Raw genomic sequence first — 27128 nt, forward strand, 5'->3', positions numbered from 1 at the left:
CATGGTGAGTACTGCACCTAGCACTCAGGGGAGGGGGGAGGAAAGAGAGAGTGACACACACAACACGCAACACCCCCACCCCCACCCCTACCCCCACCCACAACCACAACAACATACACACAAACATGCAGCAACATGACATTTACACTCCGTCACCCCCTGGAGGAACGCTAGGACAAAATAAAATGATTGTAACAAGTGTAATCATCGAAAAATCAAATAGGCAAAGATAACTTCAAATCATCAGTATATACAAATATGTACTTCAACTACACAAGTCCGGATAGTGTCCCAATCATTGTCCATGGACCAGTGGTCCCAAAATGAATGGGCGAAGCCCCCACATGATACCTGACTCGAAACGGAGAGAACACTACTGGGGCATCAGATCGAAAATAAACAGGCACCTCAGGGGGAGGTGGGGCACCTCAGCCGGATGAACAGACAACGTCACTGCTCCACGAGGGGGCTCCATGCCCACTGATTAGTCCTGGGGAGTGCAAAGCCACAGTTTCTCAAGTCTCTCAAGTGGGTGGTTTGCCCACTGCTTTATTCTGGGGAGTGCAAAGCCACAGTCTCCCAAGTCTCTCAAGTGTATGGTTTACCCACTTCTTTATTCCGGGGAGTGCAAAGCCACAGTCTCTCAAGTCTCTCAAGTGGGTGGTTTGCCCACTGCTTGGTCTTGGGGAGTGCAAAGCCACAGTCTCTCAAGTGGGTGGTTTGCCCACTGCTTGGTCCTGGGGAGTGCAAAGCCACAGTCTCTCAAGTCTCTCAAGTGGGTGGTTTGCCCACTGCTTTATCCTAGGGAGTGCAAAGCCACAGTCTATCAAGTTGTTGACATGTTCCACTGGTTCTGGAGGGGGATTGGTGCCCAGAGTGCGTCATCCTGCCAAGGACTGGGGTAGTGGATGCTTTTCTCCACTGGTTCTGGAGGGGGCTCGGTGCCCAGAGTGCTTCATCCTGCCAAAGACTGGGGTAGTGGATGCTTTTCTCCACTGGTTCTGGAGGGGGCTCGGTGCCCAGAGTGCTTCATCCTGCCAAGGACTGGGGTAGTGGATGCTTTTCTCCACTGGTTCTGGAGGGGGCTCGGTGCCCAGAGTGCTTCATCTTGCCAAGGACTGGGGTAGTGGATGCTTTTCTCTACTGGTTCTGGAGGGGGCTTGGTGCCCAGAGTGCTGCACATGCAATGTGGCAGGTCCCATTCCCTCACCTGGGTGTGTGTGCCACGAGATTGCCTGGGAACAGGTAGCATGATACTCCATGGAGGCAGAGACACACTCCACCCTGCGGCGAATTTGCCTGCCACCTGCTGGTACTAACAGTGCTGGGTGTCGTGCCTCATGTATGCTGTGCAGGGTCCAGGACGTCTCCTGCAGCCTTGGACGCCTACCCACTGGGAATGTTTGCCATGTCAGCTGTGGTGCCACTGTCGGAGCATGTCGCGGGGCTGGTGGCGGTCGTTGTGGCGGTGTCTGTGGTGGAGATGCTGCCGGTGGTGAATGTGTCAGCACCTGTGGAGGGAGACAGCAGGACGTCTCCTGCAGCCTCGGACGGCTGCCCACTGGGGATGATGCTGGGGACTGTTGCTGAGGCAGCAGACGTGCAGGTGGCGGTGTCCACCGCCGTACAGGTTGCTGTTCTGGTTACCAAAAGGGGTGAGTCTCGTCCCTCAGCCGGAGGCTCCGTGCCCTGTGCTGACTTCCCCTTAGCCTTGTGTCCCTTCCCCACCCTGGATGTCGCTGCTGGTCCCTTGGCACTGTCCCCTTTTGGCTTGGAGGAGGCCTTGCTGGGTGGTTGGTGTGGCTTTTCCCTACGGCATGTGGGCACCTTCTTCACCTTGGCAGGTGGTGGAATGGGCTCATCCTTGGCCTCGCTAGGTGGCACACTGGCAGTCCTGATGGGTGCCGCCTGCGATGTGACAGGACTTGCTGAGACCACTGTGCTGGAGGATTTGGTGGCTGAGGTGCTGGGCTGGGACCTGGACATCCTGGCCCTAGGGGAAGGACGGTGGGGGGAGGTGTAGGGAAGAGGTCAATGTTAGCCAGGAAAAGTTTCTTAGACACACTGGGACGGGAAGATGAAGGGGCTTTGAGAGTGGAGGAAGAGGTAGTGGTTATAGGAGGTCTACGTCTGCTGAATTTGGGTAAAGGTGCATGGGCCGGAGGCTGTTGTGAGGTGGATGGCTGTTGGGTGGGTGTGTCCCTGCATTTGTGTACTTTGGGAAGAGGGCTCACAGACACACTGGGAGACTGGGAGAGGACACAGGGGACGTGTGCATGGTAGTGGGGGTGGTGAATGCACATGAGCGGTGTGTGGTGATGGGCGTGCTGGTGATGGAGGTAGTGCCTGAGGATGTAGTGCATGGATGTGTGTGTGGAGACAAGACTGGGAGGGAGAAGTAGGACATGGAGGAGGGGACACAGTGGAGGCAGTGCATGTTGGTGTGTCTGCATGGGGATGGTGCTTGTGTGAGTGCCTGTGGGATGTGTGGTGCTTATGTTTGACATGTCCGCTCTTGTGTGTTGATGAGTGTGCATGCTGGTCTGATGGTGTGTTTGGGATAGGCTGAGGTACAGGGGAGTGGATCTGGGTAGTGGAGGTTGTAGGGGGGAGGCTGGACACAGGGACAATGGCTGCCATCAGTGCTGAGGCCAGAGCCTGAAATGCTCTCTGTTGGGATGCCACGCCAGAATGAATGTCCTCCAGGTATGCATTTGTTTGCTGCAAATGCCTCTCGACACCCTGGATGGCATTCAAAATGGTTGATTGCCCAACAGTGAGGGATCTCAGGAGGTCAATAGCCTCCTCACTGAGGGCAGCAGGACTGACTGGGGCAGGGCCTGAGGTGCCTGGGGCGAAGGAGATGCCCACCCTCCTGGGTGAGCGGGCACGGGAAACTCAACGAGGGGCTGCTGGGAGGGCGGTGCTGGGAGGGGAGTGGCGGCTGTACCTGTTGTTGCGGTGGGCACAGAGGTGCCCACCACCACAAGGGAGCTCCCATCAGAGGAGAAGTTGCTGTTGCTGGTGTCTGCTCCTGTCCCCATCGTGGAGCTCCCCTGGCCCTCCGTCCCATTGGTGCCTTCAGACTCTGTAAATTCACCCTCCAGGGCCATGTGGGTTGCAGCTCCCTCCTGCTCCGGTGCCAATGCTCCTCCACCAGATGATGCTAATGCACACAGGACAGGGTGACAAAACAAAAAGGGGGGGGAGACAGAAGAGATACATGGTCAATTCCTGCAACACCACTACCGCTGGCGGACACAACACACAGGGAACAGGCCTATGCACTAGCGCATGCACTAACAGTGCAGGGAAAAAGCACATGCCCATGGGAAACTCTGCCTAGACCCATTTGATGGAACCCACAGGAGCCTGACTAGGTGTAGAGGGCAACTACCACCTTTGGGGTTGGAGTGGCACTGAGCCTGCAAAACCAATGGATGTACCTTGGCGCGTCTGCCCTGGCCTAGGGGAACCCACAGCCCACTTCCCCCACCCAGACACCTCGTAAAGCGCGCAGTGTCAGCTGAATGAGACTGTACTCACCCCCTTGTGGCTGCTGTGATGCCCTCAAGTGCCCATCCAACTCAGGATGTGCCACCGCCAGGATTCGTTACATTAGGGGGGTCACGATGCGACAGGCACCCCTTCCACGTTGGGAGGACATCCCCAGCTGGTCCTCCGCAGTCTTCTTGCTCCAGCGGCACAGGTCCTCCCATCTTTTCCGGCAGTGGATGCTCCGTCTATGGTAGACCCCCAGGGTCCGCACTTCCTTGGCGATGGCATGCCAAATACCCTTTTTCTGGTGTTCTGACCTGAAGGAATAGTGAAGTAAAAATGGATGTTACTCCCCCGTCTGGTTCTTCTCACTCATCCCCCACAAACCTCACACCCTGGCCCAGAAAAACATACACTCACCATCCTCACATGCTGGCCTGTCCCCCCCCCCAACTCTTCCATCCACAACACTTCATACAATCATGTGCCATCCACCATGCACACAGTTTACTCACCTGTTTGTCTGGAGGACCGTAGAGTAGCGTGTACTGGGGGAGGACCCCATCCACCAGTTTCTCCAACTCCTCCGAAGTGAAGGCAGGGGCCCTTTCCCCAGACACTGTAGCCATTGTCGCTTCTAGACACAGGTCACAGCAACTCTTGCAGTGTAAGTCCTCTCCTGTTGAAGGTCAGGTATCAAGTGAGTGAAGCGATAGAAAATGGCGGTCACGTCCGCAGCGGTGCGTACCGTCACTGCCGGCGTACATCGTCATTGGCTCCTGGAACCCGTAGGGGCCAATGATAACCAATGCTGAATTGCGCAGCAGTCTTCGATCGCCTACCGCGACGCTGCACAACGCCAGCGCAGTTATCTCATTTCCCCTTGTCTCTCCTTACAGGTCAGGCAGCCGCCATTTCAGGTGGCCACATGACAGACCAACTAACTGCGTCACAGCACTTTTGGCCAGGAATACGGACAGACAAAGGCACACAATGAATATATCACGATTGTGCTAATCAGCCTTGTGAAACCTATGTGGTGTATGACCATCTGCTCACCCATCTCCTCCATAGGGCACGTCCGCTGGGGCAGGTGATGAGATGGCAGCATCCTACGGTGTACAGACCCCTGTTGGACCTGTCGACAATGGAAGACAGACACATCATTATCACCTACAGACTTGATAGTGGCACAATCCAGGAACTGTGTGCCCAGTTGGAGCCAGACCTGATGTCAGCTATCCGCCATCCCACAGGAATCCCCCCTCTAGTGCAGGTCCTGTCAGTGCTCCATTTCCTGGCCAGTGTGTCCTTTCAAACAACAGTGGCCATGGCATCAGGGATGTCACAGCCAATGTTCTCTAACGTGTTGTCCAGAGTATTATCTGCCCTGCTGAAACACATGTGCAGCTACATCGTGTTCCCTCAGGTGGAGGATTTGCCCACAGGGAAAGATGACTTCTATGCCCTGGGACATATCCCCAACATTATTGGTGCCATTGATGGTACACATGTGACATTTGTCCCCCCCCGCAGGAATGAACAGGTGTACAGAAACCGCAAAAGCTACCATTCTATGAATGTGCAGATGGTGTGCTTGGCAGACCAGTACATCTCCCATGTGAATGCCAAGTATCCTGGCTCAGTGCATGACGCTTACATTTTGAGGAATAGCAGCATCCCTTCTGTGATGGGGCAACTCCAGAGGTACCGGGTGTGGCTAATAGGTGAGCCGACGGTCCCCACACAGTTTAAATTCATGTCTGGGTATGGGAGAGTCCCTAAGGGTTGGAGGATGTCTAACAGTTGTCCCTCGATATTTGCAGGTGACTCTGGTTACCCCAACCTGTCATGACTACTGACCCCAGTGAGGAATCCCAGGACAAGGGCAGAGGAACACTACAATGAGGCACATGGGCGAACTAGGAGGATAATCGAGCGCACCTTCGGCCTCCTGAAGGCCAGATTCCGGTGCCTCCATCTGACAGGTGGCTCCCTCACTGAAGAAGGTGTGCCAGATAATCGTGGCATGCTGTATATTGCACAACCTAGCTTTGCGACGCCAGGTGCCTTTTCTGCAGGAGGATGGGCCTGATGTTGGTCTTGTGGCAGCTGTGGAGCCTGTGGACAGTGAATAAGAGGAGGCAGAAGAAGAAGATATAGACAACCGAAACAACATCATCATGCAATACCTCCAGTGAGACACAGGTGGGAGGATGGCACTGCTTCTCACATATCATACTACTGTAGGACATAGCATGAATCTGCCTTTTTACCTCTGTGTATGGACTCTGACATGTCACTTTGCCTTTCCATTTCACAGATCTGGGTCCCACTTTGTGCCCTCTGCTATGTTTACTGCTGCCCAACAACTGTGTAACATTGGTATGTGTACATGAACATTGACATTGCTATATTTCTGAGAGGTTGCAATTACACATTTGTGAAAGTACAGACTGACTCCAGATTGATTTGTGATTCAAAGGTGTGCTAATAAGTGGAGGGGGTGTGCAATGGGCTGGGGTGATGGTGGAGGAATGTCCATAGTAGAGTTCATTCTCTTGGTCTCACAGGTGCATTGTCCAAGGGGGCATAGGAAGTGGAGTGATGGCAGGTCAAAGTTGTCATGGTGACAAAGTGGGACAAAAGGGTGACAATCAGGAGAGTCTTATTTCCTGGCGGGGGTCTTGGCAATGTTCTCGGTCTTGTTCCTGGATCTCAGGGACCGTTTGCATGGTGGTTCTCCTTCTGCAGGGGGTGGGGTGCTGGTGGCCTGTTGGTCCTGTGGCGTGACCTCCTGTCCACTAGCGCCGGCGGAGGTGGAGGGCTGTTCATCGTTCTGGCTAGTGTCAGGGGCCCGTTTGTGTGCCACTGTGTCCCTCATGGTGTTGGCCATGTCTGCCAGCACCCCTGCAATGGTGACCAGGGTGGTGTTGGTGGACTTCAAGTCCTCCCTGATCCCCAGGTAGTGTTCCTCCTGCAGCCACTGGGTCACCTGAAACTTGGCCAGAACCTTGCCCATGGTCTCCTGGGAATGATAGTATGCTCCCATGATGTTGGAGAGTGGGTTACCTGGACCTGTCCTCCCCCTGTCGCACAGCAGTGCTCCGAGCTTCCCTGTTATCCTGTGCCTATGTCCCCTGAACCGTGAGCCCACTGCCACTGTCCCCAGGTCCCTGATTTTCTTGGGTTGGTGAGGTCCCTGTAGTGGTGGACACACTGCTGATTGACGTGTCCTGGGGACAGAGGTATGGGCCCGCTGGGTGAGTGCTGTGGTGGTGTCTCCTGAGGGGGGAGGCTCTGTTGTGGTTTGTGACTGTGGCAGGGGAACCGACTGTCCAGAGGTCCCTGATGGGCCAGGCTGGTCATCCAGATCCAGGCATGCAGAGCTGCTGTCGTCACTGTGGGCCTCTTCTGGGGGGGGACTGGATATGTCTGGCACCTCCTGTCCGGTGACGTTGGGTAGGGGTCCTGTTGGGGTTTAAATGCATAGTTATTGTATCTGTGTGTGCCATCTTCTGCATTGGGTGAGTTACCCTCTACTCCTGTGCTTGCATTGTTGTGTTTGCCATTGTGTGATTAGTGTTTTGGGGTCTGTGTGGGCATCTGTACTAGACATGCTTTGGTAATGGGTGAACATGCTTTGGTGTTCCATGCAGGGCTTGGTATTGGGATGGCTGGGTTGTGATAGTGGGGCATATGTGAGGTGTAGGAGTGATAGGGTGAGGGTGGGGGTATGTGATGGCATGCAGGTGGGGTGGGGGGATATGGTAATTAAGATATGACTTACCAGAGTCCAGTCCTCCTGCTACTCCTGCAAGGCCCTCAGGATACAGTATTGCCAAGACTTGCTCCTCCCATGTTGTTAGTTGTGGGGGAGGAGGTGGGGGTCAACTGCCAGTCCTCTGTACAGCTATCTGGTGTCTTGAAACCACAGAACGCACCTTCCCCCGTAGGTCGTTCCACCTTTTCCTGATGTCATCCCGTGTTCTTAGATGCTGTCCCACTGCGTTGACCCTGTCGACGATTCTCCGCCATAGATCCATCTTCATAGCAATGGAGGTGTGCTGCACCTGTGATCCGAAAAGCTGTGGCTCTACCCAGATGATTTCCTCCACCATGACCCTGAGTTCCTCCTCAGAAAACCTGGGGTGTCTTTGAGGTGCCATGATGTGGTGTGGTGATGTGTGAGGTGATGTTTGTTGTGCTGTGTGAAATGTTGTGTTGGTGTGTGTTGTTTGAGGTGCGTGGATGTTGTATGAGTGATGGTGTTGTGTGCTTGTGGATGTTGGTGTAGTGTTTGCTATTCTCTCTCTCTGCTTCTTCACAACAATGTCGTTGTAAGGGGCTGTGGGTAATGTGGGTGGGTGTTTTATAGTGGTGTGGGTGTGTGGGTGTGGTGTGTGTATGTGTATCAGGTGTGTGTATTTCGAACTGTCCAATGTGGTTGTGTTTTGTAAATGTGTGTGTATTTTGAGCGCTGTGGTGTGTACCGCCAATGGAATCCTGCGGTTGAAAGACCGCCGCGTTGATTCGTGGGCTGTGATAGTGTGGGAGTATCCTTGTTGGCGTGATGGTGTGGGTTTTGGTATTGCCAGTTTATCACTGACCTTTGGTGTGGCGGACTTGTGTGGGCGTCTGTATTGTGGCGGATTACGAGATGTGGGTTGTAATACCTGTTTCGGATTTCCGCCGCTGCCATGGCATGTTGGCGGCCTTCAGCGTGGCGGTAAGCGGGATTTACCGCCAGGGTTGTAATGAGGGCCATAGAGCCTTATTATGAGTTCAGCAGACAGTTTAGGCCAGTTTAGGCCGTCCTCCGAACTTCCTAGAGGGAGGTTGCCACCATCCCCGCCGAGCCCGTTAAGAGTTTCCTTCTAGGTCATGTGACCACCAGACTCGTGATGAGGCCCATAATCTGCAAATAAACTAACCCCTCTTTATAAGATGAAAAATGTTTATGCAACAGAATGGGGCATAACAATTTTAACCTCAGAGAGGCGTACAGTATGCAAAATAGCATAAAGTGTGGAGTAGATTGTTTGGCTAGTCCATCACAGGGGCATGAGGTAAAGATCAATGCCAAGTACTACAAACTGGAAAGCCACTGAATGATGGACTATACTTACCCTCAATCTAGTGACATAGAATCTGTGTTCTGATTTCAGTTTCCACAACACTCTCTGAGCTATTAGACTATCCCACTTCCCATTTGACTCAAATAAAATACCAAGATAATTAAAAGTTCATGCTGTTACAATTGGTCTCCCCCCCAGATAAAAAGTCTTGGACTTCAACTTTTTTGAGCCATACAACATAGCATAAAATTATTAAAACCATCCAAACGTTTTTGCAGATCATTCGCAGTATGCACCAAAAGTACAATGTCATCTGCGTATAGTAGTACTGGTTCTAACTGATTTCCTCAGTGCAGCTGCTTAAAACTGTATCCAGGGAATTATTACAAAATAAAAAGGGAGCCAATGGCATTGTTCTTCAAGGAGATGTGTTTGTGTCTCCTGTTGGGTTACATGAAAAGATTATTTCTCTAGCACATGAAGGACATTTTGGGGTATCTACTACTGTTAAGAAAATTAAAAATGTTATTGGTAGTCAGGCACTGACAGTCGAGGTAGAAATCTTGTTAATCGATGTAAGGAATGTTTATGTTTTGATAAACATGGAAAAGTGAAGCCAGCTTCCTCATGTTCAGTGGATTGGCCAAAGTCTGCTTGGGAAAAATAGCAGTAGATTTTGTAGGGCCATTTGACATTTTATCTGGAGAAAATACCCACATAGTTGTTGCCAATGGCTACTTTTCAAAATAGGTGTATTATTCATTATGTAAAGTTGCAGATACTAGTTCTGCAATTAAATTTTTAGCGCATATTTTTCGTATTGAGAGTACACTTAAAGGTGATTGCCACGGACAATGGAGTCACTTTTGAATCTTCATCTTTGGTCTCCTTTTTTGCAGAAGCACATACTCCATCATGTTAAGGTATACCATGTTATAATCATGCATCAAATAGTCTTTTTGAAAGAATTAATAGGATGTTCAGAGAAGGAGTACAGACAGCAATTGCAAACAAATTGGATATAAATCAGTATTTACAGGAGAAAGTGTGGAGTTATAATACTACACCCCATAGTACCACAGGGGTATTTCCTTTGTTTTATTGAGAAGAAGAAATCCCTTGTGTTCTATAAATCCAGCATGATTAAATAAGAAAGCTGACTTACAGAGTGATAAATTGAGAATAGAAGAGATTGTGAACAGAAATCTAGCAAAAAGTGTTTTGATACAAACAAAAATGTTAACGAGAAGAATGTTTTACAGGTGATTTTGTTATTATTAAAAACGTTTAAGAGTTGTTAAAGGTGAGTCCAAATTCACTACACCCGTTAAAGTTTTTAAGTTTCTAAAACTGCTGTTTCACTGGAGAACAAAGGTTAGTGGAACAAAAGTTATGATATAAAGTTGAGGAGGGAACAAGCAAGTATTACTTCTCAAAGAAAGGAAGAGGCTGTCTGGGAGTCTGGTTTGACCAAGAATAATTAGTATGACTATGATTCAAATACCAACACAGGGCAGAATGAACAGAATGTTATACAGACACAAGGAAATGGTTTGCAAGGCACCATAACACCTTTTGTGGAAAGGGGAGGAGGTGATGGTGTTGTTGATGATCTGAGATATGATAATATCAATAATGGTAGGTCCAGACCAAGGATGTTACCTATTAGACACAGAGAATATGTGACTTATTGATTTCTTTATCATATAAGTTACATACAGATCACCTGTACTGACATTTTATTACTATTATATTATTTTATTTTGAGCCTCTGTATATATATCTAGAGTGTGTATTCTAATATAAATGTTAGTAAGTCATCTGTTTTAGGTTCCTTTTTACAGTAATGGTACATCACTGCTTATGTCATGATGCTATTATTTTCAAATGATCAGTTGAAGGGTTTTTTGAAGCAGACTTGTACCTGAGAGGTCAGGGGGTTTTAATCGAGAAATAAACTTGATCAAAGTTTTGGGTTTTTTGGCTCCTTTTGTGTTTATGTCATTGAAACCTACATTCAACACCAAGAACTATTGATTTTGCCATTGCTTGTTTTTATTCTTTCTTTTACTGATGATGCTCAGCATCAGCAACAAACATTTTTTTCTTTTTGCCTATTTTGTTCAGCATAAAAGCAATGGCAAAGTCAAAAGATCAGAAACTCATAGCCTATTGGCTTTGCCAAGAATTGTATTAAATGTCATTCCCATTTTGTACAGCTATCACAATGATTAAAGCTGAACAGTGCTGTGTCTTGTGCACATGTTTTTATATTCTATGTAGACATAGTCATTAGTTTGATGTATGTGCCTGCTAGAGCTTTGTTGAGGTTTATGCGGAGGGGAGACAAAACCGTCATCCAGTCACAAAAATACAGATGAGGATAGATTCCTATTTATTTTTGCTATCACTATAAAGTAGGGTTCAGAAAAACAATGTCCTATAAAGTTGTGGAAGAGGGAAGTTTGATGCTTTCTCATTGCAGCACCAGTGCAATCAGGAGATACCACCCTATTACACTGCAACCTCTAAACTTCATTCCTCAGCATTACACTTGCATGCCCCAGTCCATCAAGGACTAGACAAAGCCAGTCATGTCTCAGGTGAATAACTCTAAGAACCAGGTCAAGCCACAGCAGAGTAAATTATGTTAGGATTCTGAGTGGAAAGGCCTGTAACCACAGGGCACAGCTATTCACATTTGGTGTTTGCCTCCGAAAGGCTGGTGGGGCTGTCTGAGTTAACTATTTGTCAAACTGCGCTTCTCAAATTAAAAAGAGGGATATGTTGTCATTCTCAAGGCAAATGTTTATTTTAAAAAGTTTTTCTCATTCTGTACATCTGGAGCAATTTGTGACACTGAGGTGCCCCAAGCTACTCTTTGTGTATATACGGCAAGATACCTTGTGAATATAACCATACCATGGAGGGAGCTCACTTCAGGAGCTTTGATAATATAGGAGTGAGGGATTCCTACTTATTTTTGCTAGTACTGAAAATCCAGCACTGAGGAAGGCAGTTGGCTGTTCTGCACCGTTGTGAGTGTAATGAATCATGCTTGAGGAAACAATGTAGTATTGAGTGGTGTGGAAGGACCCTAAAATAGTCTCAATGTAGAACCAAAGCAACCAGAAGATGATACATTACCATGGTTCAACAGCTAACTCCATTCATCATGCATGATAATTGCATGCTTCTGTTGATGCAATAATCACAAAAGCATGCAATTGCATATAGCAGACCTCTGTTCCTTCATGTTGGTAAATATAGCATAGATTGTATGCTGCATCTGGTTAAACATTAGAGAGGGAACATCACCCAGAGTACACCCACACCCCAAAACCCAAACATAGGTACTCTCGGGAGGCAAAAAGCAAATATCCCTATTAGGGAACATCTATTCTTCTTTCATGTCCCATAGACCATCAGTAGTTCCAATGAAAGCAGCATTCTTAATCATAGCTCCCTGTCCTTACAGGAGTAACTGATCTCTTGTGTGTGTGTGTGTGTGACCCTCATCATTGAGGGAGTGCTTTCTAGAATTATATATGTGTAAAGATACCACCACTATGCTTGTTCTATATCGGGTAGTGAAGAATGTAAGTGTTAAAAATATCTTAAGAGGTCTCAATGACTTTAATAAGGCCACTCCATGGTAAGATTAAAAGTACTATGCAGAATGAAACTAATTCGTCCTATAAACCTGGTGAACATGTTTCTGATACATGCGGAGAAGCCCAAAAAAGGTTTCTGGCTTTCATCAGGACCAAAGAACTCCTGCCGGTCAGGTCTTGAGATGTCATGGTTGTAAGAAAACTTTGAATGCTGGTGTCTTATAGCCAGATTTTATGCCTACAACACACATTTGATCTAGACATAAATATATATTAACTGCGCCATCTCCTAATTTTAAAACCACTAACAGAAAACCCAAAACATGAGGGCCATCTAACTAGTTTCCTCAGTTAGATGGGCTTACCCTATTAAGTTAGAAATCCCTTCTTTCTTCGACAGGAGAAGGACAGGAGACCCAAGAACCTCCTTAGGTCTGAAGGAAACGACGTAAGAGCTCTTGAGACTTCCAGTGTCTGTAACTTCAGAAGGAGCTTACTTCAAAGTATTAGGTCAGACCATTTGTAAAACTGATGTGTTCATCTCTTTGTTTCCTTTTGTCATTAAGAGATAGACACCAAGGGCCGAACTAACTAAATCCTCACCCAACGCAGAACAGCAGTCAAAAATGCTGTGCTTCATTGAGTGATAACAAGAGAGCATGAGTGCCATTTTTACAGAGATATTGCTCTTTTCTCCCCTCTCCCTAGTGCTGCTGCAGAATGTTGCTGCTGACAGCCAAGCACAGACATTTTGCACCATAGTGCAAGGGTGTGTGCATGAGTCTAGGATAAGTCTTGTGCAGGAAGGGTTCTCTTCCAGTACAAAATACTATGCCTAGACCAGTTTAAAAAAAATCCTACTTGACATTTGTGCTGCACAGTGCAATAAATATGCAAAGTTGGAGGAGAAAGGAGAAATAAAAGCATTTCTCATTCATACCACCTATTTGAAATGGTTATTATGTTTTTATGCAAAGCCATCTCCACTTCTTTTGTTAGATAGAGTTCTGCATCAAAATCCATGCGTGGTTGCATGGGAATGGCGATGCAACCACCCATGGAACGCCCTTTGGCCAAAGCCATCTGTAGAGTGCATTCTCTCTGCATGGATGGAGGCGCTGTCCTATGCAAATGAGGGAATCTGTTAGCCCTGCACCTGCACAGTATGACAAACTTGGAAGCAGATGTAAACATACCTTCAGGAGGCACACTGACAGTGAATCACAAAAAGATGGCACACTGTCAGTGTGTCCCCTGAGGGCAGCCCTCTCGAGTGGTAAAAGGTGGTCCTCCAGATCCCCTTCCAGGCTGGTCTAGTCACTCACTCCACCCACCTGCTAGAGGTTGTCTAACCCCTGTTGATTGTGAAGATGGGCTGCCGTCTGCACTTTGTAACACAGAGTGGCTTTGAAACATCCGCTCTGTATCTCACTGGATTGCGCTGCCCCAAGCGCAGCATGAACTCAAGGCTGCACAGGAGGTAGCACATTGTTTGCAATACGGCGCACTGTTCCTGTTTGTATCTTGCTCATCTCTTGAAAGGTGTGCCATGCGCAAACAAGGTAAGTATGCCATATTCACAATACAGCCCCAAGTGCATAACGCAGGCCCCTGCAGCTCCTGCATCACAGGAGAGCCCCCAGCCTGTTAGGGGACCCAAACCCCTTCAGAGGAATCCCATTCAGCCCAAGGCCAATAAATATTTGTGAGATGTGATAGACTCAGTTGCCCCTCATTACATTCTGCATGAGGGCTCCATCATTTTGTGTTACTCTACTGGCACACCCCTTTTCAGTGAACATAAAATGGCTCCTACAAAAAGGCTAGAAAGTGCAGAAAGTGGTAATGTGCATAGGCCAGAAAAGAAAACCTAAAAATCAGGGAGTTATGGTTGTATCATCCTGTCATCATGCGAGCTAACATCAAAACCCGAGCTGTGAGGTCATGCCCCCTCTCCAATCATCATGTTATGGCTAAAAAAGGACTAAAATGTGTACGTTAATAAGTTGTAGAGTGCAGATGTCTTAAAAAGTAGGGCACAGCAGGAAAAAGTTAAAACCACAAGTAAAAGGGGAAAAGGAACTTTGTGCCCCAAAAAAGCTGTAGTTTGCAAAAAAAACAGTGTGAACGGGCCATTACGTCAAACCTAAAATAATACTGCATTGAAGACCATGAGCATCAATTAGAATGGAAGGGTGGAAGCCACGTCCTCTGGCTTACTCCTTGGAAATCCAAGGCAGTAAACATGCTAACGCTTGGTCTACTGTGTGTTGGGGGGGCTGCTCAGGCGCTAAATGAGAGACGAATGTTTACCAGGTGAGAGAGCGTAGCTTATATGATCTATATTAACATGACACGTTTATGAACTAATGTGTGATAATGCCCCATAGAAATTGTATTAATATATTTTGCTAAATGTGCACTTGAAATGTGACCACGGGGAGTGGCCGCCATTGTATACGGAGACTAATAAAAATGACTAATGTTATGTTAAAGAATGGTTTTGCACTAATTATTAATTATTATGTTATTAAAGTTCTGCTAAGTAAATCTTGTAGGCCTTAGTTAGCATGAGTCGAGGCCTAGCTGCCTGACTCTCATATTAAATGTGTTTTCCAAACCTGCAGTGTGCTGACTCGCAAAAGGACATGAACTCTTGTTTTTTCCTTCAAACTAGAAGCTGAATGTAACTATAGTAGATCCGTTCTCATGAAATTCATATTGCTTGTAGAAATGTAATAGCTAAAATGCAACAGTGTAGATTAGTATAATGTACAAGGTCGTTCAAACCGGAACAGACAATGGAGCTACTGACCGAAGATGTGCAAAGAAATTACAGAAGGATGAAATCATACCGGACGTGCTACCTCTGAAGACGTCAATCATATGGACCAATAAACTGTCTGAGAACTAATGTGGGGTGAAAGATTAATGGCATAATCTGTTTTTTAATTGGCTAAAGATAGTGGGGTGCAATAATTGTCCAATCAAGTTTTAGGGGAATGTACAACAAAAAGGGGATAAAAACCCCTGTCACCAGGAAGTAAATTAGAATTAGGGAGCAGGAGACCAGGAGAGATTGGTTAGGGAAATGCTGCTGATTTGACCCAGAAACTTTGTCACTTTGCTTGGTGACTTATATGGTTTTACTTAAACCATCCTCTTCCTTAGATTGCCCATTTTACACTTTACCTCCTTATGAGGGAAGTGCCCCGTTTTCCCCGTGAGCTGAGTCTCTGACTGATGGCGAATCAACTGATGTCCTGAAGACGAAGACTGAACCTGAGTGCTGACCCAAACCTTGGAGGGTAACTATGACAATTAAATTGTGATTTGTCTGTTTGCTTTTCCGTTCTAGGTACCAACTGCTTATTTTGACAGAGACCATAGCTAGATGTTTTCCAAATTGGTGTTCTAAATTTTTTTGCATGAAGCCCAACATGCTAATGCCAATCAGTGGTTAGGACAGGGGTTCACTATACCGATGCAAATAGATAAACAACTGAATCTATGCTTTGTTGAACTGATGCGGTAATGACACTCTGCTAAAGTTGATCTATGTTGACGCTGTGTTATGCTCTAATAATTGGATTCCTTGCTTTGGTTAAGTCTTATTCCAGTTGCCAAATTATGACAATGATATTAAGTGCTTTGCTTTTGAGATTGACACACCTGCTTTTAGAATTGTAATCAATAGGGAATAAAACTCAGAAGATTCGACTAGACTGGTGTGGTTATTCATGACTGAAAGGTCATGGTGGTGTCTTGAGTTGATCAATGTCTTTGCCTAAAGTAAAATGCATTATTGTAATAAATATTGATGACCTTATTAACGTATTGATTGACATATTGATTAGCTATCTCGTCCTAAGGGGTCTCTCAACTGGGTCAAAAGATGCATTGGCCTAAAACGAGTCCTAATGTGAAATAATTTATCATAAAGAGACGCATTAACACAGGCAATGCCATTCAAGTCAAAGGGTCAGTGGTATCACCTTTGCTACCCTGGTCATTCATTTTGCCTAACTGCTATACATTTTCTGACGTGCTAATTCAATTTTGTATACCAAAATGCATATTTCAAAGCAGCGTTATTGAGAAAAAGCATTTACAAACCTGGAGGCAGATGCACTCATAATGGTACATTATGTTATGAGTGGGCGTTCTGTGGGCATTCGTCTCAGGGTCTTGATGACAATAGCATGTTCTTTAATTGTAGTGTTAGAGCAGTGTTGGCATGAATCAGCTGTTGCCACAGCAATAACCTCTTGTTCAGAACAGACTGTGCTGGTTTCTCCTCGTGAGCGGTATAGACCTCTCCTCTCACCGCGCATTTGTTTGTATTTCTTCCTTATGACCTTCCTGCAGGCATGCTCTTGTTTTGCTTTGTGATAAATCCCACAGGATTTGAAAGGTGCAGTTCATTGTTCAACTAAAGTGCTTTGCTGTTTGTCTTACGGTCGTAGTTTACTGGCCCAAAACTGTTTACTGGTCAAAATAGATGTGGTGCATGATGAAGTATGTATTTGTATTCTGTAAACCAAATCATTTTTCGAGAAAGTTGGCCTGAGCTATTTTTATCAAAACCAAAATTAACAATACAATGCACCCGTAAAAAAACTTCCATTCTGTCCTGAGAGAAACATTTCTGTGCGATGGCTCTAAGATAGGCTGCCAGAAAAACAAAGAAAAGTTATAAGATGAGGCCTTCAACTCATCTGAGACAAAAATGGCAGAGGGATGGAAGCAGGGGGTAGGCAGGGGCTGTAACTGCTGAATCCATGCTGATCTGCTCCTTGCAGGCTCCTTTGTAGCCCTGGTTGTCCCCCAAATGCAGTAATCGCCCTCTTAGGAGGCGTGCCTTACAGAGCCTGTAGGATGGTTGTGCAAGGGCAGAATCACATTTGAATCCTGTGTTGTTACACCTGTCAGCCTTAGGGTAGTCTTCCCCCAAACGTTTTACCTGTTTGCCTCACATTTTTGCAGTATTTTTCTGTTGGCGTTAGGACTCTGAGCACTTTACCACTGCTGACCAGTGCTAAAGTACTTGTTCTAAATATGGTAACATTGGTATATAGGCAATTGGCATATTTAATTTATTTGTAAGAGCCCTGTAAAGTGGTATGCCATATACTAAGGGCCTGTAAATTAAATGCTACTAGTGGGCCTGCAGCACTGGTTGTGCCAGCCACTCAAGTCACCTTTTAAACATGTCTCAGGCCTGCCACTGCAGGACCTGTATGTGCAGTTTCACTGCCACTTCGACTGGCATAGGTATGCCCTAGGTAGACCATAGGGCAGAGTGCTATGAAAGTAGAAGGCAGGACATGTAATTTCAAGGTTTACATGTCCTGGTAGTTAAAGACTCCCAAAGACATTTTCACTACTTTGAGGTCTACTCCACTCATAGGGCAGCATTGGGAATGGCATAGTATACATTTAAGCTGTAATTCCTGATCAGAAAAGAGTAGCTGCATCATGGTTCATATCATTGAAATGATAATGATAAATTCTCTTTACTGGTAAATTTGGATTTAACATTACTATTTTAGAAATACCACTTTTAGAAAGTGGGCATTTCTATGCTCTTACAGCTCTCTGTGCCTGCAGCCTCTCTCCAATACAAGTCTGCCGTGGGTGACAGTTACACTTTGTCCATTCCTTTTAGACAGCCACAAACACAGGAAGGGTAGGTTTGTCTGAGCACTCATCTGCATTCATCTGCATTTGACTGGCTCTTCCTGGGCAGGAAGGGTGGAGGAGGAGCTGACACTTTCACCTGAATTAGGAGAGCCTGTCCCCACACAAAGGGATGATTACACCCTACTGATAGTCTGGAGCCAGGGCTGAGAAAGAAAGGACCTCTGTGCACTTCAAATACCCTTCTTTGAATTCACCCACCACTTCTAATGTACATTAGGGTAAAGAATACTGGGTCTCTGAACCCCACCTAATCAGACATCACTGGACTTGAGAAGAACTCTGCCAGGAGTAAGGACTGCTGTGCTACAAGGAGTACCACACTGCTGGACAGCTTTCCAAGAAGCCTTGATGAGTTACCCTGCTGACCTTTGCTCTGCTGAGGAAGGACTGGGCACCTCTGAATCCAGAGTGACCCCAAGGCCTGTTTCTGAAATCACAGGACTATCAAAGACCTCCTACAGCCTTGCTGCTGCTGGATTCTGCCTTCGGTGAGTCCCAATTTTGCCTGAGGAGTCAATCCAGTCCTGGGCCCTTAGAAGTGGGTTTCTGCAGCTTTTTCTTTAACGACGTTGATGCATCAGTGACTTTGTGCTGACCAGAGTCGACACATCACTTTTGACACCTACGCAGCGACTGCTTGATGACATCAGTTCTACAGCCAGTGCGGCTCGACAATGATGATCTTCATGGCTCACCAATGACGCAGAGCCTGCATCACAACAGATCTCGACGACGATGTGGGAACCCTCTGTGAGACTCAGCACCGATGCATCTGACTCTTGACGCCGAATCTTGCTCCATCCACGGTACTCTGTTAACGGGACCTACCTGAGTCGTTTAGATGGCCAGCCCTCCATTTCGGTTGGCTTGAACTTTGGATATACCCCAGTCTAGCGCAACCTAGAGTAACCTTTTTAACGTTATTGACTGCTACACACTATTTTTGTTTTATTATTTAAAAATTCATAGCTCCACTTCTACTTATTAGATTTTTGTTGTTTTGGTCTTGATTTACTCATAAACTTATTGGCTATTGTTCTAAACCTGTGTGACGTCCTTTTGTGGTGTTTTCATAGTGTTACTGTGTTTGTGTGTGTTTTGCACAAATATTTTACACATTTCCTCTTTAGATAAGCCTGTCTGCTCTGTATCAAGCTGCCAGAGGGTGAGCACAGGTTACCTCTAAGTGTGTGTCAGGCTTACCCTGATTAGAGGGGGTGGTTCCTTTTCGTACAGGGTGCATGCTCTGACAACCAGAAACCCCAGTTCTAACAAGTATGCACTTGTACTACAGGGATAGAAGCTTCATCTTATAATGACAGTCGTGGTGCCCCATACTGGTAAGTCGGTATAGGAACCCATTCATATGAGCAATACTAGTAAAATAATCACACATACAAAGGAAGGTTGTGCTGTTGTCAAAGCAATGCAACACAGAGTTAGCTACAAACATAAAAACCTCCCAGAAGGTTGGATAATATTCCTTCTTTCCTTCACCATGAACATGAACACTTACTCCCTACCTGGCACTGTTTTCCCAGACATATCCTTCAAATCTTTTCAGGTGGACATTCAATGAAAGGTGATGGGGTAATAAGTACATGTAAGCTAGTGTGAGGTTAGATCTTTCTAAGCCCTACCTAGATTCAGAAAAATTGGTGGAATCATAGCGCTCAATGCATCCAACAGAATTTGTCCAAATCCACACTGCACTGTTTTCAAGTCAACCTTGTCATTCATCTAATTCATGTAGTAAACCTAAGGAGATACCAACACAAGACAACAGCTACCTGCACAATTATGAGGCAGGTTAAAATATACAGTCCTACCACACATATAATAAATTCTTCTAAATATTGGCTCTTCAAAAATGTATTATCTACAACGTGGCTTGTTTAACACTCACTCTCTCCACAAACTATTGGCCTAATTATTTGAGATTCCTGATGCACCATACACAACTCTTTCTTACTTTCATGCTCCATTCTCAGATACAATTTTTAATTTTTTAATTTCTCTTCAGCTTCAATTTGTTCTCTAATTTAAATTGCTACTTTCCAATTTCTCAGAATAATCACTCTCCTCTCATTATATTCCTTAACAAACACACAGTCCTCTTCACTCAAACTACACACATTCCTATTTTTAGTATTATTAATATTCAAGTTAGGTTGTGCAATCTTCTTTCAATGGTTAGAATAGGAAATACAAGTCTTCAGATATAGGAAGTTCTTTCAGTGATGCTTTCTAATCCAAAAGAATGGGCAGCAAAAAATCTTTCCTATGGAAAATGCTGACAAAACATTACATGATAGTGTCAGAGTATGTCAGGTTACTCAAGAGCAAGTCAAGTTAAACTGACTAACCTGTTTGTTTCAGGCTGGCGGGAGCAATGCAGGAAGATTAGCCACCTATGCAGTGATATCGACACTTGTACCAAGAAATTATCAAGGGGGGGCTATGAGAATGAGAAATAAGAAGAGAATTACATTATGCCTGCAACCTTACCAAGTCTTTCCCACTTTACCATCCTTTTGATTGTCCAACTATAAATACCTGGTTACATCTCTAAAGACCCTTTTGCCATTTTTGGAGCCTGACATGTAGAGTCGACAACAAAGCAGTAGTCTTAAACACTTACTTTTACTCTTGTTTATTTCCCAACATCTTTTGACAGGATCTCTGGGACTCAGGGTAACTAACTTCCAGGCTTTTATTGTTGCTTTATCATTTATACAATCGAATGTTCAAACAAATCTCACATAATTGTCACATAGCTACCTTTTCCTTTAAATTCTTGGCCAGAGAGCCTTTCCTTCTGGGCTAAATATAATATACGACACCTGGGTATCTGAATTCCTATCTGAATTCTTTTTTATTTAGTATTTTATTGATTTCTTACAACACAAAATGTCAAACAAACAGCTCGGTATCATACGGTTACTTAACCCTCTACACCACCCTCTACATATCTGATTTCTTAATGTACCTTCTGTTTTTTTTTCATGCTTTCCAACATGATGTGTCAAGCAACAGGAGGTGTTCTGAAGCTTTTGGCTTAACACCAGATTGATACATAAGAGGGTTCTGGAGCTATTGCTGATAGATTTCTTTCTTTTAGAAGAATCTGCTGCCAACGAAGATTGTGTAGGCACACCTGACCTCAAATGGAAATTTCTGGTGTCTAACAATAACTCAATTTGAACAAAACAAGAGAGACCCAAAAAGTCATCAGAGACCTTGGTTAATTAATTTTGCTCAAGAAACAGTGGTCCCTGAGCATGAACTCAATTAAACAATGTTGACAATCAAATGATCATTTATTTAGAACAACGTATATTTAATGCTAAAATCAATCCACATCAGGGCAGTGGGTGAAACAAACATAGCCTTTCCATAGATCTTACTGACAAACTAGAAAAATTTTGCAGAAAATTCTCACATCCCCAACAAATAATTAAGATGATGACAAAATATTTAAAAGCAGACGTGATTCCAGTGGGGTTCCAAGTAAGGAATGTTCCCAGTGTCTTCACTGAGTGCAAAACATATAAACAGGGCTTTAACCATATCGGCGTTTGCTGTTCTCTGCACTGGATTGTATTAGACATCAACAATGGATTGGAACACTGTAAAAAACTCCTTCAAGAAATTTCAGAACTAAAAAGAAACAGATAAAAGAATCAGACATCATTTCAAATGCCAAACCCACTTCAGAAAAGGTAGAAAAAATTGTGACGTGACAATTCTGAACCCAGGAAGGGCACCAGTGGGCACATGAACCCTAGAGTCCAAGATGCATTTTTAGGGGGATGCCCAACACAACCACCAAACACAGGGAAACGGAGGGGGAAGGTGAGAAATGGTGCAATACTCAAGGAGACCGGCGGACACACCCGAAATATTATCAGTGAGGGCCTCACAGAGTAACTGACTTTAATCAAGTCCCCCTTTTTATTCTCTCTACACAGACATCTCATCAGACACCATTGATTTACTCAGCAGAGGACTCTCATTTGTCCCAACAGAACATGTACATTGTGTGGACCTACAGACTGACCTCATGAGGGTTTTTAGGAAATGACTTACTTTGGTGACAGCGAGACCCAAAGTTACACTGAAGTCACAGAACTCCACCTACCTTCCACATTTTCGCCACCTTCCAGTGGCATTCCGGTCAAAATAACTTTTGTAAAACTCGTTATAAAGGCCATTCAGACCTTGCAGTAAAAGGAGGTGTTCGTACCTTACAACAAAAAGAGAATTAAAATGTGTCCCTCATAGTCAAACCCACAGATAAGGAAAGGGGAATAGCCCTACGAAACAAATGACTATAAAGCTGAAATACATTGCCATCTTTCCCATAAAGAGCATTGTATTAGACTGGATAGGAAACCTAATAGTGCAATTCAGGAGGCTTTTTTGAGACTCACATTTGATGCAAGGAAGAAAGGATGTCTCATCAAAAATGAGTGCCTTTTCTGAAACATCAGACATCCATTAACCCAGCCTTATATACCTTAATAAAGGTACAGAAAAGTACCAATGCCCCCATTGGGAAACCCATTGTCTCAGGATGTGGACAGTACTGAATCTGATTAGGAAATATGTTGCCTTTTTCATTAAACCATTTGCTCTATTTCCTGATGTATGGCAGTAATTTCACTTCGAGAAGGAGAAGCATATCTAACCAGAAAAATTAAGCATAACATTAGACGAAAATGAAATCTTAATATCATTATAAAAAAAACAGACTAAAGATTTTGTAACATCTTTTAAAAATCCTCACCATAATGTCTCTCCCTACATGCGTCTGCCCAAGTAGGAACATGGCCATGCTGTGGAGTACTGAACCTGGAATTACAAACAAATGATCTAGAGTTACCAAAAGATCATTTTCTTCCCTTTTACTAGCTGCTGTTTTCCAACCTTTCTTTTCATCCTCTGATATCTCCTCCTGCAATTCTCAGATTTCACTTAATGTTGCCTCTATTGGATTTATCAAAGAATGATTTACATTATCTGTATAATTAACTTTCATATCAGCTTCACAATATCCTGATCCTTGTTCCTGTTTTTGTTCTTGTGATGTGATTGTTAAAGTTTCAAGAGCACAATATTTTGCAATTTGTTTGGCATAGTGATTGCCCCTGGTCACCAGACTTGTGAGCAATACACTTTAAAACTGGTATTGCTCTAGGTTGCTATATGGCTTCTAAATACTAATGTACACTTAATTGTGTATCAGGGTACCAGAGGATGTAATGAAGCAACATAGTGGCCATAATTGCCTAAAATTGTGTACCACTCCAAATCCATATTTGCCGTCTGCATAACCTGTCAGACTCCATTCATTGTTAAACAAAAGGCTCTTGCCAGGGCAATCAATTCTGCTACTTTTGCTGAAATTACGTCAGACTAGTATGCTTCAAAAACTTCAGAAATTCAGAAATGGGACAAACCGCATAGGCTGCTCTCTGTATTCCTTGATGGTCTCTCAGACATGAACCATCCACAAACAAAGTCAGATCAGCCATTTCATAGGGGAACATCTTTAATGTCTGGTGTTGGTGTGGTACACAACACTGGTACATTGATGCAATCATGATCTGGGGCTTCATCATTTTCATAATTGTTTGAAATAGGCAGCAGCTTTGGGGGCTTCATAGCATTGTACCTTCTTATTCAAACATTCTCAGCTGTCAGTATTGTTTGTTCATACTTTGTAAGGTGGCTGTGTGTTAGATGCTGAGTTTGTATACGAGTAAGCAAAATCTCAACTGAATAATTGACTAATACAATAAGTGTATTGCTCATAACAATTCACTCACTTTGTTCAATAGCAAGGCAAACAGCTGCTACAGACTTCAAACAACCAGGAAGATCAGTGGCTACTGGATCTAATGTAGCTGAGAAGTAAGTTACAGGTTGCTTTACCTCACCATGCTTTTGAGTTAGAGCTGATAAGGCACACTCTTCTCTTTTGTCTTTTGTGGAAATTAAGCAAAAATGTGATATCATAAATAGGTATCCCCAGAGCAGGTACACTTCAGAGTTTCTCTCTGAGCTTTAGGAAGGCTTTTATGCATTCATCATCACATGACACTGGATCCTCCATATTTCTGTGAGTAAGCCTCAGTAGAGACTTTGCAATGAAGGAAAAATTTGGAATTCAAAACAACAGCCACCCATTCCCAGGAAAATCCTCACTTCCCTCAGGGTAGTTGGAGGATTCATTTTCAGAATTACAGAAACATATTCTTTGGATACTTTCCTTGCCCCTTGTTCAATATGGTTTCCAAGATAAATCACTTTTCTTTTTCACAATACTGCATTTTTGTAGGTGAAACATTATGACCCTTGTCAGCAACATTATTCATGAATGCAATTGCATCCAAGAAAATCAGTCTTGATCCTGGCATACCAATGTTGCTGCAATATCTGGCTTCCTAAATATTGTGCAGCGCCTCCTAATCACTCAGCGGAGGGGATCACTTCTAATATAAACAACAGCCACTTACTTGGCTTTCTGTTTTCTTTCAGAAAGGAAAACATATTCAATGGTCCTATGGCTGTTGACTCAGGAAGTTGTCATGGTCAGCCATATTGATAGGGGCTGTTTTTTTTATTTTTTCTAAATATATGTGAAATCTGTACCCTGTCCTCAACATTGCTCATAAGGGGAAGGACTGGGGTGAGGAAGACAGACCAGGCTGGCATCCCAATGCATAACTTTTTTCAATTATGACTTTCCTCACCTATGGAGTGCATTAATGCATGTAATCCCATTCTTATACAGATAGATTCACAACCCTCCTCACATCACACGCAATATAGTCCACTATGTTTTAGCTATGTGAATTCCCATTATACTTTGAGCTTTTTGCTGAGTGTATGCATGGAGTCACTAGGATACTATATGATTCTTAAGCAGTTAAAATGGTTTTACTACTAAATGTCGACCCCCAGAATATAATGTATAAGAAGTTTGAAGACAGAATATTGAGGTATAAAAATATGGAAAGATAAGTGCATACAGGGACGTATCGATTTGCTACTCCTAACTCCACAGCTATGCACCTTGAATAAAAATGGAGAAAAAAAAAAAATATATATATATATATATGTATATATATGCATCTATATATATATATATATTTATACTTAGGAACTAGTTACCCTAGGAAAGGCACTTTTTGTGTTGCCAAGAACTTTGGCACCATTTGACCAACCTTCACAAAGTTTGTAAAATTAGTATGTCACTCACTTCAACTGCTGTTTAGAATGTTTTGGGGTGAGTCGTTAAGTAGGGGGTGAGAAAAAGGGGGTGTCCTAAAACAGGTTTTCACTATGCACTTTCCCATAGGGTCTTTAGGCATGACTACAGCCTGAACCACTGTACGGAATTACACCAAGTTTGGCAAAAAGTCCAAGTAAAAATGTAAAAAAAAACTGAAAAGGGGCAGGGTAGGAATAACCTCACCCCCTATCCCTGGTGCTGGGATCCCCCATGGCGAAAAATATTTTTTAAAAAATTTTAGTTGAAAATCGCAGATGATCCTCAAATCCAGCGAGGGGGGGCAAGCGCAGATTGATTTCAAGAGCCACAGGTGGGCCAGGTTCCTGGGACAGGCAGGATATTACAAATAGTGAGATGGGGGGTGCACGCAGCCCCCTTCCTCAAACTCCATTGAGCCCCAGGCACTACCACTTCCCCAGGGCTTTATTTGTATATGGGAAGGGAGTAGTGCAGACCCCCTTCCGTAGGCTCAAGGGAGCCCCGGGACCACCACCTCCTAGGGGCTTTGTCTAGGTAATGGAGGGGTGCCAGGCAGACCCCCTCCTGTTTCTGAGGTATCCCCGGGGACCACCACCTCCTCAAAGAGTTTTGATTGTTTTGGAAGGAAGCTGTGAGGGCCACCTCCTACCAAGCGTTTTCATCTGTTTTCCTGCCTGCTATCAAGCAGACTGGGAAACTGATGAAAGGATTGCTCCTGCCCACAGGGACCTCCATATTTAGCAGCTCCCTGCATGCAGGAGCAATGACGGAGATGACAGGGGCCACAAGGACATAGAGGCTTCCCTCGCAGTCCCCGACACAGGATCACATCTCCACCAAACAAAGAAGCATTAACTACATATAATTAGGTATACACATGTATATGTGTGTGTATATATATATATATATATATATATATATATATATATATATATTACAAGTAGATATATATCACATAGGTACATATATGACGAGTGTGGTAGAGAAAATCTATCCTTACTTGTCAATATTTTTTATTCAATATTTTCTCCTTGATATTCTGTGCAATCGATATTCTGGTTTCGATAATCAGGGTACACATCTCTAAAATATTTTTGGGAGACTCTAAACTCTAATTTGTAAAGATTAATATCTTTTGTCACTGTAAAAAAAATCCAAATTACCTTTTATTATTGTTTGATTAGAAAAAACTTTCCAATATATTAATATGCTAATTTTAAATGCATTAAATAATTTGTTTGTGTGGAATACCCATATTGTTTTTTTTCACTGAATTAAGAAATGTAGTAAACCAGCAGTTCAGCTCTGTGTTGGATCCATCTAAACATACAATCGTAGCTTGTGGGCAAGCTCTAAGATTCAGTGAGATAAAAAGAGGTTTATGAAGGACAATTATGACATATCTGGATTCTGGAATACTTTGAGTGCTTCAGAGAAGTACAAAATGAATCAGACAAATTACTACAACTAAAAAAGAAACAAATAAGAACTGAGTTACATTGGTATTTCCTTCTTGAACACCAGGAACAGGCGCAAACCCCTTGGAGCCTACAGATATGTAATGCATCATTGATTTTCACTGAATATCCAAAGTACCGGAAAGGATACAGTTTTATTAGTACAAAAAGTAGCCATGACCTTATGGTCCTCCCAATAGAGACATCCCAAGACTGGCAAAAAAATAGTTGGAAGAGATCCTTTTCTTAGACCTAGAAATTAAAAAAAAAAAATCTATGTCTGAAGCAAAGACTATTTCAGAAAAAATAGAAAAAAAAATTACTGAGTCCAAAGACTTTACTATTAATCACCAAAATACCGACCTGACTCTCTGAGAGTACTTCGGGAATATCAGGGCAGATCAAAACAATGATTCATCTTTTTCTCGAAGACCTCCTCCTCAGATTCAGCTGGTGATTCTGACCCTAGAGAAGGACCATCAAATAAAAATTTTATAGT

Source organism: Pleurodeles waltl, chromosome 6, assembly GCF_031143425.1.
Source record: "Pleurodeles waltl isolate 20211129_DDA chromosome 6, aPleWal1.hap1.20221129, whole genome shotgun sequence".
In the NCBI taxonomy this organism is placed as follows: domain Eukaryota; kingdom Metazoa; phylum Chordata; class Amphibia; order Caudata; family Salamandridae; genus Pleurodeles; species Pleurodeles waltl.